The sequence below is a fragment of the Sapajus apella genome, unplaced genomic scaffold (assembly GCF_009761245.1).
Source record: "Sapajus apella isolate SASKATOON/1434 unplaced genomic scaffold, GSC_monkey_1.0 scaffold36, whole genome shotgun sequence".
NCBI classification, from domain to species: domain Eukaryota; kingdom Metazoa; phylum Chordata; class Mammalia; order Primates; family Cebidae; genus Sapajus; species Sapajus apella.
In genome coordinates, this window is record NW_022436976.1 from 24,438,774 (window position 1) to 24,457,852 (window position 19,079).

At 40.4% G+C, this 19,079-nt stretch overlaps 1 long non-coding RNA gene across 1 annotated transcript; it reads left to right on the forward strand.

The window, feature by feature from the left end:
• The first annotated feature begins 717 nt into the window (after positions 1-717).
• On the forward strand, positions 718-3,669 carry LOC116563711. Its single transcript, XR_004274533.1, has 3 exons — positions 718-972; positions 2,318-2,478; positions 2,572-3,669. It is a non-coding gene; the product is annotated as an uncharacterized LOC116563711 (long non-coding RNA).
• The last annotated feature ends 15,410 nt before the right edge of the window (positions 3,670-19,079 follow it).

A 19,079-nucleotide genomic window follows, 5' to 3' on the forward strand; every position in this document is an offset into this window, starting at 1 on the left:
CTCCATTAAGTCCCGTTTGGCCTCAAGATAAAGCCAAAGCACACAAAGGCCTTCATCATTTGCTTTTTGTCTACCCCTGTAGCCTCATATTCTAAAAATATCCCACACTTCTACTCACACTTGACTCTCAAGCAATAGTATCCTATTTGCTGTTCTGCAAATGCATCATGCTCCTCTTCTCTTCTAGTTCTTGTTGCTTATGACAACTGTCCATGAATTAACGCTTACTCTTTCAGAACTCTTATCAGGCATCACTGTCGTACAGGCAGCCTTTCCCAGCTCTTCCCTCTCTACGTGGATTAGGTGTGGCGTCCCTATGATGTATTCCCCAGACATCCTAAGGTTACACATGCATCACTTATCACAGTGATTTGAACAGCATGTGTCACAGTAAGAAAGAACATGGAAACTTGTTTCCAGTTGGGGCTCAGGTATCTACAGACATGTTTGGTGGATGGTAAAGAGGAAGCAGGAAGACATCACAGAGGGGGTCACTGGTGGTCTAGAGAAAATGGGGAAGAAGTTTGTCACTGTGGTTCACACTTAGGAAGAGGGCCTGAAGGCAGAGTAGTTTGGAACACAGTGTGAAGATGATCTCATATATACCAGAGACAGAGACTACTCAACTCTGCCCCAATATCCAGTCTCCTTGTTTCCATTTTCATGATTAAAAAGATCTCCAAGGCTTCAGCTGATCATATAGTCAGCCTGCAAAAGATTACACTTTCCTAGCCCCCCTTGCAGCTAGTCACATGACTTAGTCATGTGACTAAGTCCAAGCCAATAGGATGTTAGTGGAAGTGACGTGTGGAAACTTCCAAATTATTGCTGTAAAGACAAAGCTGCTAGCTCTGACTTCCTCTTCCCCCTTCCCACAGGCTCAAATGCAGATATGAACAAGGAATCCTGGATTCTTGAATGATCCTGTGGAGCAGAGCAGACCTCATAAAGAGTTGGCTTGACTCAACACTGGTAAGTGACAATTAAGTAAATTTCTGCTGTGTTTGGTTAAGGTGATTGTATGAATCTTACTGAGAATGGAAACTTAGGGTGGGATGGGGGATTAAAAGAAATGATGCCAAAGTGCATCTTCCACAGCAGGTCCTGTGCTGTGTAAGAATCTTAGAAGATTGCCAGGCACAGTGGCTCATGCCTATAATCCCAGCACTTTGGGAAGCCAAGCTGGGCAGGTCACTTGAGGTCAGGAGTTCAAGACCAGCCTGAACAACATGGTGAAACCCAATCTTTACTAAAAATACAAAAATTAGCTGGGTGTGGTGGTGGGCACCCTGTAATTCCAGCTATTCAGGAGGCTGAGGCAGAAGAATTGCATGAACCCAGGAGCCAGAGGCTGCAGTGAGCCGAGATCATGCCACTGCACTCCAGCCTGGGTGACAGAGTCTGAAAAAAAAAAATCTTATAGGATCCCATTAAGGACTCACTTTGAGTCGATGAGAAGCTCAGCATTTAGACATCTGCCATAAATAGCCATTGACCTCCAAGGAAATAAGAACCAAACAGACCCACTTAAATAGAAGAATTTGATTTCCTCTTTCTGCTTTTAAGGCCAAAAAATAGTGGAGAAGAAAAGAAAAACCAAGAGAGGAAGAAAAATGAAAGAGAAAAGCCCACTCCTTTAGTTAGGAGGAAGAAAATTAAGTTGGATATGAGTTTGGAGCTTTAAACTCGATTAATTATATTATACTGAATATTTTTAAACCTGAAAATAACTGTACATTTTACCTAAAATATCATTTAGGGAAGGTAAGGTGAGCTTCACCAGAACTTTTTTAGGAGCAGTCACTGGAAGAAATATATATTTTTTTATGTTTGAACTCTACTGAGTTTAGATCATTCAATAAACTGTTTACAAAAAAAAAAAAACCTGAACAACAACAAAATATTCCATATAGAATTATAACTCTAGCCATCCTCCTACCCAAATTTGATGGTGGCCCTCTGCTTTATGAAAACAACAGCAATGAAAAGGTGGAGAGAAAGATGAATTGGTCATAGAGAAATGTAAGTATCAGAGCTCTACCGTCAGGAAAGCCCAGTGGATTAGAGGCCAAGGATGGATGAGCAGTATCATGTTGGGGCCTTTCAGCAAAATACTGTGTGGTATTGGAGGGTAAACACTTCTCCACCACTCGATGTTCCCAGTTTTGTGGGATGAGCTCAATCAGAGCAACATTCTTGGCCTCTCTCTGCTTTATTCACTCCCTTCCAGGAGAGTTGGAAAAAGTTAACTGATCTGTAAATCTGGGCAGAATAAACTGGGCATAATCAGCTCAATTTCTTCTTCATTCCTTCTAAGAGTAAGCTCTCCAAGAGTCACGCTGCATTCTACCTCTCCGTGACAAATGTCATAGGAAACTGATCCTCCACAGGGAAATCAGCAGTGGGGCTTCAGTCCTTCCTGGGGCTGCATGGCCGAGTTGGCCTGATTCAAACAGTAGGAGGTGCACTAGCCCACAGGTAAAAGCTATGTCCTTCAACTTAGTTTTGTCAGTAATGAAGATGATACCTTGGCCTCTTTCCATGTTAGTCCTTTGTCTTGTTTCTCAACAGGTTCAGACCTTGTGTAGAAGAGAGAATTAACATTACTGAGCCCTCTCAGTCCAACCCAGAGGGCGTCAGTGTGGCTGAGCAGAACAAATGTACACTCTAAACAACAGAAACAACAGCTAGAGGACTGGAAAGGGAAAGGCAATTAAGAAATGGCTCAAATAGTATTCAAGGCATTCCAACCCCGCCTTGGAACTCCCAGAGAGATGCAAAAAAGAAGGTGATGTGGATATGCCATATGGCAAGTGAGGAATAACAATAGAACAGATTTAAAGGCAAACTCTTAAAGTGACTTCACCCCACCTTCATCAGCTGAGGGAAGATTCAGTCTGCAGTAATCAACTAATTCTTGAAGACTTCCTGACAGGTAAATTATACTATCCCAGGTGTTTTATAGGACTTTGGGGAGAGGTAGTCTAACACTCAATAAGTTTATTGTCTAATACAATTTAATGAAATGTCAACTTTCCTTCCACCATGGAAACCACATTTTTCCTCGGAGGTTTCCACCCAAATTCTTTCCGGTTTTACCCTTCCTTGCTTTATTGGTTCTGTAGCCTAGTGGAAAAGGTGTGGTATTTTATTTGTTTAAAGGAATAAACCAGTGAGATCCAGCTGAACCATAAATGACATTGAAGGACTGAAGGTTCTCAAGGATGCAGAGTTTTGAAGATGTTCAGAAATCAACATAAAGAAATAGAGAGGAGGAGGAGGCAGAACAAGGTGACTGAATAGAAGGCTCCGGCGATTGTCCCTCCCAGAGAAACACCAAACAGAACAACTATCCACAGAAAAAAGCATGTTCATAAGAACCAAAAATCAGGTGAGTGATCACAGTCCCCAGTTTTACCATCACATTAAGAAAAGGGGCATTGAAGAGGTTAGGAAAGACAGTCTTGGACCAACTACACCATCCTTCTCCATCCCCTAGCAGTGGCCACATGGCATGAAGAGGGAGTAGGGGAGGGAGAGAGTGTTGAGGGAGGGAGAGCACAGTGATTGTGGGACTTTGCATTGGAATTCAGTGCTGCCTTGTCACCGCAGAAAGCAACACAAAGCAGAACTTAGCCAGCACCCAGAGAGGGAGCGTGTAGACCAGACTTAGGCAGAGGCAATTTTTCCATCTTGGTGATCAGAACCTGAGTTCCAGCAAACCCTGCAACCGTGGGCCAAAGCCCCCTGGGATCCTACATAAACTTGAATGGTAATTTAGGCCACAAGAACTGGCCAGTCCTGGTGCTGCGCTGGACTCAGAGCCAGTGCACATGGGGTGCACATGACCTAATGAGACACTAGCTCGGGTGGCCAAAAGAGTGCTTGCATCATCCCTTCTGCAACCGCAGGCAGTGCAGCTCAGGCAGAGACTCCTTCTCTCTGCTTGAGGAGAGGGGAGAGTGAAGAGGACTGTCTTGCCACTTTGATACCATCTCAACCACAGTACAGTAAGAAACCAGGAAGAGTCCTGAGGCCCCCATTTCAAGCTCTAAATCCTGGAAGTCATTTCTAGACAAACCCTGGGCCAGAAGGAAAACTGTTGCCTTGAAGGAAAGGAGCCAGGCCTGGCAGAATTCATCACCTGATAAATAAAGAGCCTATGGGCCCTGATTAATTAGCAGCAGTAGCCAGGCTGACTTGCTATAAGCCTTGGGTTAGACTCAGAGACACGCTGGCTTCAGATGTGACCCAGCACATCTCCAGCTGTGGTGGCTGTGGAGAGAGACCCCCTCCCTGCTCGAGGAGGGGAGAGGGAAGAGTAACGGGGACTTTGTCTTGCAGCTTGAGTACCAGCTTTGCCAAAGTGGGGTAGAGCAACAAGTGGGCTTCTAGGGTCTCTAATTCCAGGAGTTGGATCCTGGATGGCATTTCTGTATCTGCCCTGGGCCAGAGGGAAGCCCATTGCCCTGAAGGGAGAGGCTCAGGGCCAGCACCACAAGCTGATTGAAGAGTCCTTGGGCATTGAGTGAACATCGGCAGTAGTGAGGCTGTACTTGCCATGGGCCTCGGATGGTGGTGGCCATAGGGACACATTCCTCTGCTTCAGGAAAGGGGATGGAAGAGTGGGAAGAACTTTGTCTTGTGGCTTGGGTGCCAGCTCAGCTGCAGTAGCATAGAGCACAGGGTAGATTCATAAGATACCCAACTCTAAGCCCTGGCTCCCAGACAGCATCTCTGGACCCACCTGGGGCCAGAAGGATCTCACCGTTCTTAAGAGAAGGACACAATCCTGGCTGGATTTGCCACCTCATAATTGTAGAGGCCTTTGGCCTTGAGTGAATATAGATGATAGCCAGGCAGTGGGTGCTGCAGGCCTTGGGCACAAGACCTAGTGCTGTGCTGGCTTTGGGTCTGATCCAGCACAGTCCCAGTGGTGATGGCCATTGGGGTGCTTGTATCACCCCTCCCCCAGCTCCAGACCACTCAGCACAGAGAAAGGTTCTATTTGTTTGGGGGAAAGTAAGGGAAGAAAATAAGAGTAATCCAGAGAATTCTTCTGGATCTTACTTAAGATCACCAAGGTGGTACCTCTACAAGTTTGCAAGAGCCACAGTGTTACTAGACTTGGGGAGCCCCCAATGCAGATATAGCTGCAGTGATCAAAGACAGATCACAACATCCAAGTCCCTTCAAATACCTATAAAGCCTCCCCAAGAAGGATGGGTACAAACAAGTCCAGACTGTGAAGACTACAATAAATGCCTATCTCTTCAATGCCTAGACACTGATGAACAATCACAAGCATCACAACCATCCAGGGAAACATGACCTCACCAATGAACTAAATAAGGTACCAGGGACCAATCCCAGAGAGGCACAGATATGTGACCTTTTAGACTGAGAGTTCAAAATAGCTGTTTTGAGGAAGCTCAGCAAAATCCAAGATAACACAGAGAAGGAATTCAGAATCCAACTAGAGAAATTTAAAAAAGAGATTGAAATAATGAAAAAGAATCAAGCAGAAATTCTGGAGCTGAAAAATGCAATTGACATACTGAAGAATGCATCAGAGAATAGATCAAGCAGAAGAAAGAATTAGTAAGCTTGAAGACAGGCTACTTGAAAATACACAGTCAGAGGAGACAAAATAAAAAAGAATATAAAAGAATGAACCATGCCAACAAAATCTAGAAAATAGCTTCAAAAGGGCAAATCTAAGAGTTATTGGCCTTAAAGCGGAGGTAGAAAGGGAGATTGAGGTATAAAGTTTATTCAAAGGGATAATGATAGAGAACTCCCCAAATCTAGAGAAACATATCAACATTCAAGTGCAAGAAGGTTATAGAGAACCAATTTAACTCAAATAAGACTACCTCAAGGCATTCAATAATCAACTCCTCAATAATCAACTCCCACATGTGAAGGATATAGAAATGATCCTAAAAGCAGTTAAAGAAGCAAATAACATACAAAGGAGTTTCAATTCATCTCGCAGGAAACTTCTCAGTGGAAATCTTATAGGCCAGGAGAGAGTGGCATGAGATACTTAAAGCGCTGAAGAAAAAAGTTTTATCCTAGAATAGACTATCCAGTGAAAATATCCTACAAACATGAAGGAGAAATAAAGGCTTTCCCAGACAAAAGAAAAGCTGAGAGATCTTATCAACACCAGACTTGTTCTACAAGAAATGCTAAAGGTAGTTCTTCAGTCTGAAAGAAAGGGATGCTAACGAGCAATAAAAAAATCATCCAAAGGTACAGAACTCACTGGTAATAATAAGCACACAGAAAACCATAGAATATTATAGCACTGTAATTGTGGTGTGTAAACTACCCATACCTTGAGTAGAAAGGCTAAAAGATGAACCTTGCAAAGAATCATAACTACAATAACTTTTCCAGACATAGAGTATAAGAATATATAAATAGAAACAGGAAAAAGTTAAAAAGCAGATGGATGAAGTTCAAGTGCAGAGTTTGTATCAGTTTTCTCTTTGCTTGTTTATTAGTTTGTTTATGAAATTAGTGTTAAGTTGTCAGCAGTTTGAAATAATGGATTACAAGACATTTTCAAGCTTCATGGTAACCTTAAATCAAAAAATATACAACAGATACACAGTCAGTCACCTTCCACCTGAGAAAATCACCTTCACTAAAAGGAAGACAGGAAGGAAGGAAAGAAGGAAGAGAAGACCACAAAACCAGAAGACAAGTAACAAAATGTCAGAAGTAAGTCCTCACTTATCAATAATAACATTGAATGTGGATGAAATAAACTCTCCAATCAAAAGACACAGGGGGCCAGGTGCAGTGGCTCATATGTGTAATCCCACACTTTGGGAAGCTGCGGTAGGAGAATCTCTTGAGTCCAGGAGTTTAAGACCAGACAAGGTAATATATGAAGACCCAATCTTTACAAAAAAAAATTTAGCCAAGCATGGTGCCATGCACCTGTGATCGCAGCTGCAAAGGAGGCTGAGGTGGGAGAATCACTCAAGCCAGAGAGGTTGAGGCTAAAGTGATCTATGATTGCACCACTGCACTGCAGCCTGGACAACAGAGCAAGACCTTGTCTCAAAAAATAAAAATAAATAAATAAAGACATAGACTGGCTATATATGCCAATAAGTTGGGAAACATGAAGAAATGGATAAATTCTTAGACGCATATAATCTATCAGGACTCAACCATGAAGAAATCTAAAACCTGAACAGACAACAATGTAGCAAGACTGAGGCCATGATAAAAAGCCTCCCAGCAAAGAAAAGCTCAGCAGCCAATGGTTTCACTGTTGAATTTTACCAAACATTTAAAGAAGAACTAATACCAATTCTACTCAAACTATTCTGTAAACTTGAGGAGGAGAGAATACTTCTGAACCCATTCTATGAGGCCAGTATTACCCTGATACAAGAACCAGACAAAGACATGTCAAGAAAGAAAGAAAGGAAGGAAGAGAGAGGAGCAAAGGGAAAGAAACAAAACAAAAGAAAAAGAAAAAGAAAGAAAAGTACAGGCCAACATCCCCCTGATGAACACTGATGCAAAAATCCTCAACAAAATACTTGCAAATTGAATTCTACAACAAATTTAAAAGATCATTCATCATGATCAAGTGGCATTTATCCTAAGGATGTAAGGATGATTCAACATATGCAAATCAATTTATGTGATACATAACATCAACAGAATGAAGGACAAAAGCCATATGATCATTTCAGTTGATGCTGAAAAAGCACTTGACAAAATTCAACATTCCTTCATGATAAAAAAATAAAAACCCTTAAAAAAAAACTGGATGCACTAGGAGTTTGAGACTATCCTGGACAACATGGCAAAACCTTGTCTCCTAAAAAAAAATATTAGCCAGGCATGGGGGTACGCTCCTGTAGTTCCAGCTACTCAGGAGGCTAAGGTAGGAGGATATCTTGAGCCTGATAGGTGGAGATTGCAGTGAGCTGAAATTGCATCACAGCACTCCAGCTGGGGTGACAGAGTGAGACCCTATCTCAAAAACAAACGAACAAAAATACAAAAAAAAATTGGGTATAGAAGGAACGTGCCTCAATGCAATAAAAGTAATCTACAGCAGACATACAGCTAGTAACATACTGAATGGGGAAAAACTGAAAGTCTTTTCTCTAAGATTTAGAATGTAAAAAGGATGCCTACTTTCACCACTGTTATTCAATATAGTACTGAATGTCCTAGCTAGAGCAATCAAACAAGCGAAAGAAATAAAGGGGATCCAAATTAGAAAGGAAGAAGTCAAATTATCTTTGCAGATAATATGTTTTTATATTTGAAAAATCCTAAAGACTCTGTCAAAAATACTATTAGAACTGATAAACAGATTCATTAAGTTGTAGAATACAAAACCAACATACAAAAATCAGTAACATTTCTATGTGTCAAAAGTGAACAATCTGAAAACTAAATTTTAAAAAAGTCATCTCATTTACAATAGCTGCAAATAAAATAAAAAGCCTAGGAATTAACTTAATCAAAGATGTGAAAGAGCTCTACAATGAAAACTAAAAATTTATGCAAGATATTTAAGAGAACACAAAAAAATAAAAAGATATTCCACTTACACAGATTGGAAGAATCAATATTGTTAAAATGTCCATGTTACGCAAGGCAATTTACAGATTCAATGCAATCCCTATCAAAATGCCAATGATATTCTTTGCATAAATAGAAAAAATAATCCTAAAATTTATATGGAATCACAAAAGACTCAGAATAGCCAAAGCTATTCTAAGAAAAAAGAACAAAACTAGAGGAATTACATTACATGACTTCAAATTATATTTTATAGAGCTATCATAAGGCCTGTCTTGCCCTCCTCCTGGAAACAGACTTGGGGCTGTTGTCAGGGGCATGGTGGAAGACTAGCCTTCCAGTTTGTGTAGGAGCTGGGTGAGGCCTGTGACTGCCAGCTTTCCCCCATTTCCCTGACAGCCTGCGTGACTCAATAGAGGCACCATAATCTTCCTAAGTGCATAGCTCCAGTGACCTGGGAAACTCACCTCCAACTCCTAAAGCAGCCACAAAAAGACCCACTCAAGTATAGTCTGAGCTCAGACACACCTAGCTCTTCCCTATCCCCCACCTGATGGCCCTTCCCTACCCACTCTGGTAGTAGAAGACAAACGGCATACAATCTCGGGAGTTCTAAGGCCCTGCCCACCTCTCGTCCCCCTCCACAATACACAGCTGATACTTTCTGGAAAGCACCACCTCCTGGTGGGAGGCCAACCAGCACAAAAATAGAGCACTAAATCACCAAAGCTAGGGAACCTCTTGGAGTCCATTGCACCCATCACCATCTCCATTAGAATAGGCGCTGGTATCCATGGCTGAGAGACCATCACAGGACTCTATGCAGACAACTCCCAGTACCAGCCCGGAGTTGGGTAGACTTGCTGGGTGGCTAGACCCAGAAGAGAGACAACAACCTCTGCAGTTCAGCTCACAGGAAGCCACATCCACAGGAAAAGGGGGAAAGTAGTACATAAAGGGAACAACCTGTGGGACAAAAGAATCTGAGCAACAGCCTTCAGCCCTAGACCTTCCCTCTGACAGAGCGTAAACAAATAAGAAGGAACCAGAAGACCAATGCTGGTAATATGACAAAGCAAGCCTCTTCCACACTCCCACACACACACACAAAAACACACTAGTTCACCAGCAATGGATCCAAACCAAGAAGAAATCTCTGATTTACCTGAAAAAGAATTCAGGAGGTTAGTTATTAAGCTAGTCGGGGAAGGACCAGAGAAAGGCAAAGCCCAATGCAAGGAAGTCCAAAAATGATATAAGAAGTGAAGAGATAAATACTCATGGAAATAGATAGCTTGAAGAAGACACAATAAAGAATTCAGGAAACTTTGGACATACTTTTAGAAATGCGAAATGCTCTGGAAAGTCTCAGCAATACAGTTGAACAAGTAGAAGAAAGAAATTTAGAGCTTGAAGACAAGTCTTTGAATTAACCCAATCCAACAAAGACAAGAAAAAAAGAATTTAAAAAATGAACCAATCCTTCAAGAAGTCTGGGATTATGTTAAACAACCAAACTTAAGAATAATCAGTGTATCTGAGGAAGAATAGAATTCTAAAAGCCTGGAAAACATATTTAGGGGAATAATTGCAGAAAACTTCCCCGGCCTTGCAAGAGATATAGACAGCCAAATACAAGAAGCACAAAGAACACCTGGAAAATCCATTGCAAAAAGATCTTTACCTAGGCATATTGTCTTCAGGTTATTCAAAGTCAAGACAAAGGAAAGAATCTTAAGAGCTGTGAGACAGAAGCGTCAGATAACCATAAAGGAAAACTTATCAGACTAACAGAAGATTTCTCGGCTGAAACCCTACAAGCCAGAAGGGTTTGGGGACCTATCTTCAACCTCATCAAACAAAACAATTATCAGCCAATAATTTTGTATCCAGCAAAACTAAGCATCATATATGAAGGAAAGATATAGCCGTTTTCAGGCAAACAAAAACCACCACTACGAGAACTGCTGAAAGGAGCTCTAAATCTTAAAACAAATCCTAGAAACACTTCAGAACAGAACCTCTTGAAAGCATAAATCACACAGGACCTATAAAACAAAAATACAAATTAAAAAGAAAAAACAAAACAAAAAACCAAAGTACACAGGCAACAAAGAGCATGATGAAAGCAATGGTACCTCACATTTCAATACTAACATTGAATGAAAATGGCCTAAATGCTCCACTTAAAAGATATAAAACTGCAGAATGGATAAGAACCAACTACCTGCTGCCTTCAGGAGACTCATCTAACACATAAGGACTCACATAAACTTTAAGTAAGGGGTAGAAAAAGGAATTTCATGCAAATGGACACCAAAAGCAAGCAGGGGTAGCTATTCTTATCAGACGAAACAAACTTTAAAGCAACAGTGGTTAAAAGAGACAAAGAGGGACAGTACATAACAGTAAAAGGCCTTGTCCAACAGGAAAATGTCACAACCCTAAACATATAGGCACCTAACACGGGAGCTCCCAAATTTATAAAACCATTACTAATAGACCTAAGAAATTAGATAGACAGCAACACAGTAACAGTGGGGGACTTCAGTACTCCACTGACAGCACTAGTCGGGTCATCAAGACAGAAAGTAAACAATGAAACAACGGATTTAAACTATACCTTGAAACAAATGGACTTAACAGACATATCCAGAACATTTCATCCAACAACTGCAGAATATGCATTCTACTCATCAGTGCATGGAACTTTCTCCAAGATAGACCATATGATAGGCCATAAAATAAGCCTCAATAAATTTAAGAAAGCTAAAATTATATCAAGCACTCTCTCAGACCACAGTGGAATAAGACTGGAAATCAACTCCAAAAGGAGCCTTCGAAACCATGTGAATACATGGAAATTAAATAACCTGCTCCTAAATGAGCATTGGATCAAAAACAAAATTGAGATGGAAATGAAAAAATTCTTTGAGCTGAATGACAATAATAACACAACCTATCAAAACCTCTGGGATACAGCAAAGGCAGTGCGAAGAGGAAAGTTCATAGCCCTAAATGCCTACATCAAAAAGTCTAAAAGAGCACACACAGGCAATCTAAAGTCACGCCTCAAGGAAATAGAAAAACAAGAACAAACCAAACCCAAACAGAGCAGAAGAAAGGAAATAACCAAGAGCAGAGCAGAATTAAATGAAATTGAAACAACAACAACAATAACAAAAAACAAAAGATAAATGAAACAAAAAGCTGATTCTTTGAAACGGTAAATAGAATTGACAGACCATTAGCAAGATCAACCAAGAAAAAAAGAGAGAAAATCCAAATAACCTTACTAAGAAATGAAACAGGAGATATTACAATGGACACCATCAAAATACAAAAGGTTATTCAAGGCTGCTATGAACACCTTTACACACATAAACTGAAAAACCTGGAAGAGATGGATAAATTCCTGGAAAAATATTACCCTCCTAGCTTAAATCAGGAAGAATTAGATACCTTGAATAGACCAATAACAAGCAGTGAGATTGAAACAGTAATTTAAAAATTACCAACAAAGAAGTCCAGGACCAGATGGATTCACAGCAGAATTCTACCAGACAGTCAAAGAATTGTTACCAATCCTCTTGACACTACTGACACTATTCCACAAGATAGAAAAAGAAGGAACCCTTCCTAATTCATTCTATGAAGCCAGCATCATCCTAATACCAAAACCAGGAAAGGACATAACCAAAAAAGAAAACTACAGAATGATGTTCTTGATAAACATAAATGCCAAAATCCTTAACAAAATACTAGCTAACTGAATCCACCAACATATCAAAAAGATAATCCACCATGATCAAGTGGGTTTAATATCAGGGATTCAGGGATGGTTTAACATATGCAAGTCAATAAATGTGATACACCACATAAACAGAACTAAAAACAAAAATCACATTATAATCTCAATAGATGCAGAAAAAACATTTGATAAAATCCAGCATCACTTTATGATTAAAACTCTCAGTAAAATCTGCATTACTTTAATGTAATAAAAGCCATCTCTGACAAATCCATAGCTAACATAATATTGAGTGGGGGAAAGTTGAAAACATTTCCTCTGAAAACTGGAACAAGCCAAGGATACTCACTCTCACCACCCCTCTTCAACATAGTACTGGAAGGCCTAGCTGGAGCAATCAGACAAGAGAAAGAAATAACAGGCATCCAAACTGGTAAATAGGAAGTCAAACTGTCACTGTTTGCTGATAATATGATCGTTTACCTTGAAAATCCATGGACTCATCCAGAAAGCTCCTAGAACTGATAAAATAATTCAGCAAAGTTTCCAGATGCAAGATTAATGCACACAAATCAGTAGCTCTTTTATATACCAACAGCAACCAAGCAGAGAATCAAATCAATAACTCAACTTCTTTTACAATAGCTGCAAAAAAATAAAATAGGAATATAACAAACAAAGAAGTCGAAAGACCTCTACAAGGAAAACTACAAAACAATGAAGAAAGAAATCATAGACAACATGAACAAATGGAAACACATCCCATGCTCATGGATGGGTAGAATCAATGTTATGAAAATGACAATATTGCCAAAAGCAATCTACAAACTCAATGCAATTCCCATCAGAATACCACTATAAGTCTTCACAGAATTAGAAAAAAACAATTACAAAATTCATATGAAACCAAAAAAGAGCCCACATAGCCAAAGCAAGACTAAGCAAAAAGAACAAATCCAAGGCATCACACTGCCTGATTTCAAACTATACTGTAAGGCTATAGTCACCAAAACGGCATGGTACTGGCACATAGACCAATGGAACAGAATGGAGAACGTAGAAATAAACCCAGATACTTACAGCCAACTGATCTTCACCAAAGCAAACAAAAACACAAAGTGGAGAAAGGACACCCTTTCAACAAATGGTGCTGGGATAATTGGCTAGCCACCTGAAGGAGAATGAAACTGGATCTTCATCTCTTACCTTACACAAAAATCAACTCAAGATGGATTAAGAACTTAAGCCTAATACCTGAAACTATAAATATTCTAGAAGACAGCGTTGTAAAAACATCTAGACTTTGGCTTAGGCAATGATTTCATAACCAAGAACCTAAAAGCAAATGCAATAAAAACAAAGATTAAATAGCTGGGACTTAATTAAACCAAAGAGCTTTTGCATGGCAAAAGAAACAGTCAGCAGAGTAAACAGACAGCCCACAGAGTGGGAGAAAATCTTCACAATCCGTGCACCTGACAAAGAACTAATAACCATAATCTACAACAAACTCAAACAAATCAGTGAGAAAAAACAAACAATCCCATCAGAAAGTGGGCTAAGGACATGAATAGACAATTCTCAAAAGAAGATATACAAATGATCAACAAACACATGAAAAATGCTCAATATCACTAATTATCAGGGAAATGTAAATCAAAGCCACAATGTGATACCACCTTACTCCTGTAAGAACGGCTGTAATCAAAAAATAAAAAAAAACAGTTGATGTTGGCATGGATGCAGTGAACAGGGAACATTTCTACACTGCTGGTGGAAATATAAACTAGTACAACCACTAAGGAAAACAGTGTGGTGATTCCTTAAATAACCAAAAATAGAACTACTATTTGATCCAGCAATCCCACTAGTGGGTATCTGCCCAGAGGAAAAGAAGTTATTATTCAAAAAAGATACTTGCACACTCATGTTTATAGCCCCACAATTCACAATTGTAAAATAATGGAACCAACCCAAATGCCCATCAGTCAATGAGTGGTTAAAGAGACTGGGACATATATATATACATATATGTATACATATACATATACATATACATATACATATGGTGGAATACTACGCAGCTATAAAAAGGAATGATTAACATCATTTGCAATGACCTGAATGAGATTGAAGTCTATTATTCTAAGTGATGTAACTCAGGAATGGAAAGCCAAACATCATATGTTTTCAGTGAATGTGGGAGCTAAGCTATGAGGACACAAAGGCATAAGAGTGATACAATGGACTTTGGGGACTTGGGGGGAAGAGTGGAAAGGGGGCAAGTGATAAAAGACTACAAATATGGTGCAGTGTATACATGGGTGATGGGTGCACCAAAATCTCACAGATCACCACCAAAGAACTTACTCATGTAACCAAATACTACCTGTACCCCAACAACTTATGGAAAATAAAAATAAAAATAGCTAAAAGGGCAAAATTGGATTGTTTGTATCACAGAGAATAAGTGCTTGAGGCGATGGATGCCCCATTTACCCTGGTGTGATTATTATGCATTGTGTGTCTGTATCAAAATATCAAATATCTCATGTACCCCACAAATATACACCTACCATGTACCCACATTTTTTCAAACATATATTCCTCATTTTATTAATAAGAATATAAGACTGTATCTATAAAAGGATATATTAAGTATAGTAGAATAGCCACATAAGAATACTTAGCAATCCCTAGACACAAAGATGCAAAAAAAAAATATCTAAAGCCTAGTGAATAAGATAATATTAATGATGATTTTGTTCATAAAAACGTTCTACTTTCCATAATCCACCCCTTTGAATCTATTCTTTTACCTTCCAGCCTCTTGTCCTCTATCCTAGAGTCCAATGTCCAATCAGGACCTGGAACAAAAACGCAGTAACCCATTTTCATATATGTATGTATCATTGTATTACTGCAGGTGTGAAACACTGGGCAGATGATTTTAGAAACTGCTAATTTGTTTTTTTTTTGAGACGAAACCTCGCACTGTGGCCCAGCTGGAGTGCAGTGGTGTGATCTCGGCTCACTGCAACCTCTGCCTTCTGGTTCAAGCAATTCTCCTACCTCAGCCTCTCAAGTAGCTGGGATTACAGGCGAGTGCCACCACGCCCAGCTAATTTTTGTATTTTTAGTAGACATGGGTTTTCACCATGTTGGCCAGGCTGATCTTGAACTCCTGACCTCAAGTGATCTGCCCGCCTCGGCCTCCCAAAGTGCTAGGATTACAGGCGTAAGCCACCGTGCCCGGCTAGAAATTGCTAATTTATAAACAAAGATAATTACCATGAACTTTCAGTTAATAGGAAAAACAGATGGACACTTAACATGAATATTAAAAGAAAATATTAAGAGTGTGCATTAGCTACTTTAGGAGAAGCACCGTAGATCTTTCTCCAACAAACATTTGTAAAAATTTAAGTGAAACAGAGGGAAATAAAGATTAGATTAGCATTTAGAACATTAAACAAAATCAATTTTACTGTATTTAATTTTTAATTATTTAATTCCATTTAGGCTATGAGTCATTTAAAAAAAAGACCTCTTAGGGATTTTTTTCACCTTCCAAACATTCTTGAAATTACCCATTTCTCATCCCCAAGTCAGCCACACCCATCTCAGCACCATCAAGGATAATTCTAACTATGAAATCAATTTTCCAGAAGTTACCCACAATTTTTTTTTTTTTTTTTTTTTTTTTTTTTTTTTTTTTTGAGACAGAGTCTCACTTTGTCACCCAGGCTGGAGTGCAATGGTGCGATCTCAGCTCACTGCAACCTCTGCCTCCCAGATTCAAGCGATTCTCTTGCCTCAGCCTCCTGAGTAGCTGGGATTACAGGCGCGTGCCACCACGCCCAGCTAATTTTTGTATTTTTAGTAGAGACGGGGTTTCAACATCTTGGCCAGGCTGGTCTCGAACTCCTGACATCGTGATCCACCTGCCTTGGCCTGCCAAAGTGCTGGGATTACAGGTGTGAGCCACAGCGCCTGGCCTAAAATTTTAAACATAAAAGAAATAGGTTGATAGACATCACCATTCCGAGCTGATTTTTCCTGTAGAGTCAGAGCAGAGAAGCCTGGATTCAGGACACTTCCTGTCCTAAATACGTGTTTCATAATGACATGAGTACAAGTTCTCATTGCAACACAGCTAACAAGGGCCAGATTGGTTGTGGTTCAGTTGTTAATATATTTGTCATTTAGTGAGCTACATCTTGTAGATAGGCCAGATCGACGCCTTCATTGGGGTCATTTGGGGGGCTTGGCAGGGTGCAACAAGGTCACTCCATTCACTCCTGTGGTTCTTCGTTAGTCATTTTGTGTCCCAAAGTGCAGCAAGCACGAAGAGGCCCAATCACATATTGGCTATGGGAAAATGGCAGGTTTCCAAGAGATGGGATGCTGTATGATTCAAGGTGCTGGGGATGATCTTCCTCAAACTTGGTATAGTTCTCTTCTCCTCTTACAAGTAGAAAGTCAGGGTAGGTTAGCATGGAGAAAAAGAACCAGGTTTGGAGTCAGGCAGTTCTCTGCTCAAAGTGCAGCTCTGCCATTTATTGCTATAACTTGAGACAAGCTCTCTCAACCTTTCTGAGTCTCAGGTTTCTCATCTGCACAATGGGATTAGAACTTCCCCATGGGGTTAACGCCAGCACTAGTGAGATTGCATACGTAAAGATCTAATGCCATGCTGGCAGGGCGCGGTGGTTCATGCCTGTAATCCCAGCACTTTGGGAGGCCAAGGCAGGTGGTGATTCAGGTGAGGTCAGGAGTTTGAGACCACCTGACTAAAATGGTGAAACCCTGTCTCTACTAAAAATACATAAATTGGCTGGGCATGGTGGTAAGCATCTGCAATCCCAGCTACTCTGGAGGCTGAAGCAGGAGAATTGCTTGAACGTGAGAGGCAGAGGTTGCAGTGAGCTGAGATCCCACCATTACACTCCAGCCTGAGAGACAAGAGTGAAACTCCATCTCAAAAAAAAAAAATATATATATATATTATATATATATAAAAATATATATATAATATATATATATTATATATTATATATATATGTATATGTATAATATATATATATATTATATATACATATATATTTTAAAAGACCTAATGCCTATTACACACTCAAACAATCGTAGCAAAATGTCTACCATTATTTTGGTAGGGACAAATAATAGACAATCAACAGTGATTTGCTAAACAAAGAGGAATTGAGCACTTCAGAAAAATACATAGTTTTGGAAAGGTAATGTTAATCAAGTAGGGAAATCAGGAAGGGATTAGTGAAAAAAAAGCGTAAGCTATGTCCCACCTTGTGCTGAGTGCTGTGGATATTTACAGAGCCCAAGCAGACATGGCCTCCTCCACTGTAGTGTGCTTGAGCCTGTTGGATATGAGTGTTAAATATACATCAACCTTAAGTAGTCCGTTTACAACACAGGTTGACGAGCAACAAAATCGTTGCCTACCACATAATTCATAGTCTATAAATATTTGTCAAGTGGATGAATAAAGCCTATCCTAATCAAACAATGGGTTCTGTAGATTTAAGACTTACAGAATGAAGGTATAAGACTCTGGACGGACTCACTCCCCAGAAAAACAGTTTAACTGGTGAAAATCATGAATGACAATCATTTAAGTCTCTGAAAATTGTCCCAAAGGCCTGTAGCAAATGGAGAAAGATTCATTCAATAAAATCTGTTAAATCTTGGTAAAAACAGTGAGAGTCTGTGGCATTTGAGTCAAAATGCATCCCTTTACCCCTTCCCAGAGCTTCATGCTAGAGTAGCTCTACTCCAGGCATGTGAAGCCAAGAAGGCTGTGGCTGCCTCTCCACCCAGTCCCTAGCCTGGAGCTGGAGTTTCACTCATTGAGGATCAGGCTGCCATTTCTTATCTTCCCCAGTTTCATGCTGCAGAAGCTCTGTTCTAAGCAGGCATGGCCAAAAGGATTGAGTTTCCCACTTCCACCCAGCTCTGACTCACGGGATGGAAGCGTTACTCCAGGTGCAAAGGCTGTGAACCCTGGAGCCCTTTTGCTCCCACCGCAACTTGCCAGTAGGGTGGAAGTTCCATGCTAGCAGGGGCAAGAAAAGATCAGGAGCTGCCACCCTGACTGCTTTTAGAGCGGTATGTCATTTTGGTTAACACAGGTCCCTGTGCTGGGCTATGGTTCAGTGGCACAGGGGTTCTGCCCAGGGCAAAGACAGAGCATAAGTACTGAAGAGCCCCGCAGCTCTGCCTAAGGAAACTGACTTCATTTAGAACAGTGTGGAGAACTCCGTATCTAAAGTCACTATTGAAACCACTGGAGATCTTGGTGGAGGGCAGTTACAAGGAGGCTGGAGCTCCATTATTTGTACAAGAAAAATGACAAAGCAGAGGCTTGGTGGAGAGAACCAGAGCAAGAGAAAACCAACAAGAGCTCTCCTGGGACCACAGTCAATTCTGGGGTCAAGAGGGATGTGCCCATAGGCTGGGCTGTGCCTAGTCAAGAGCCATCAGAGCAGGATATAAGACTGATTTGAAAGGATCTCCCACCCGGTGCGATGGCACACACCTGTAATCCCAGCATTTTGGGAGGTCGAGGTGGGTGGATCACCTGAGTTTGGGAGTTCAAGACCAGCCCAATCAACATGGAGAAACCCCATTTCTATTAAAAATACAAAATTAACCTGGTGTGGTGGTCCATGCCTGTAATCCTATCTACTCGGGAGGTTGAGGCAGGAGAATCACTTGAAACTGGGAG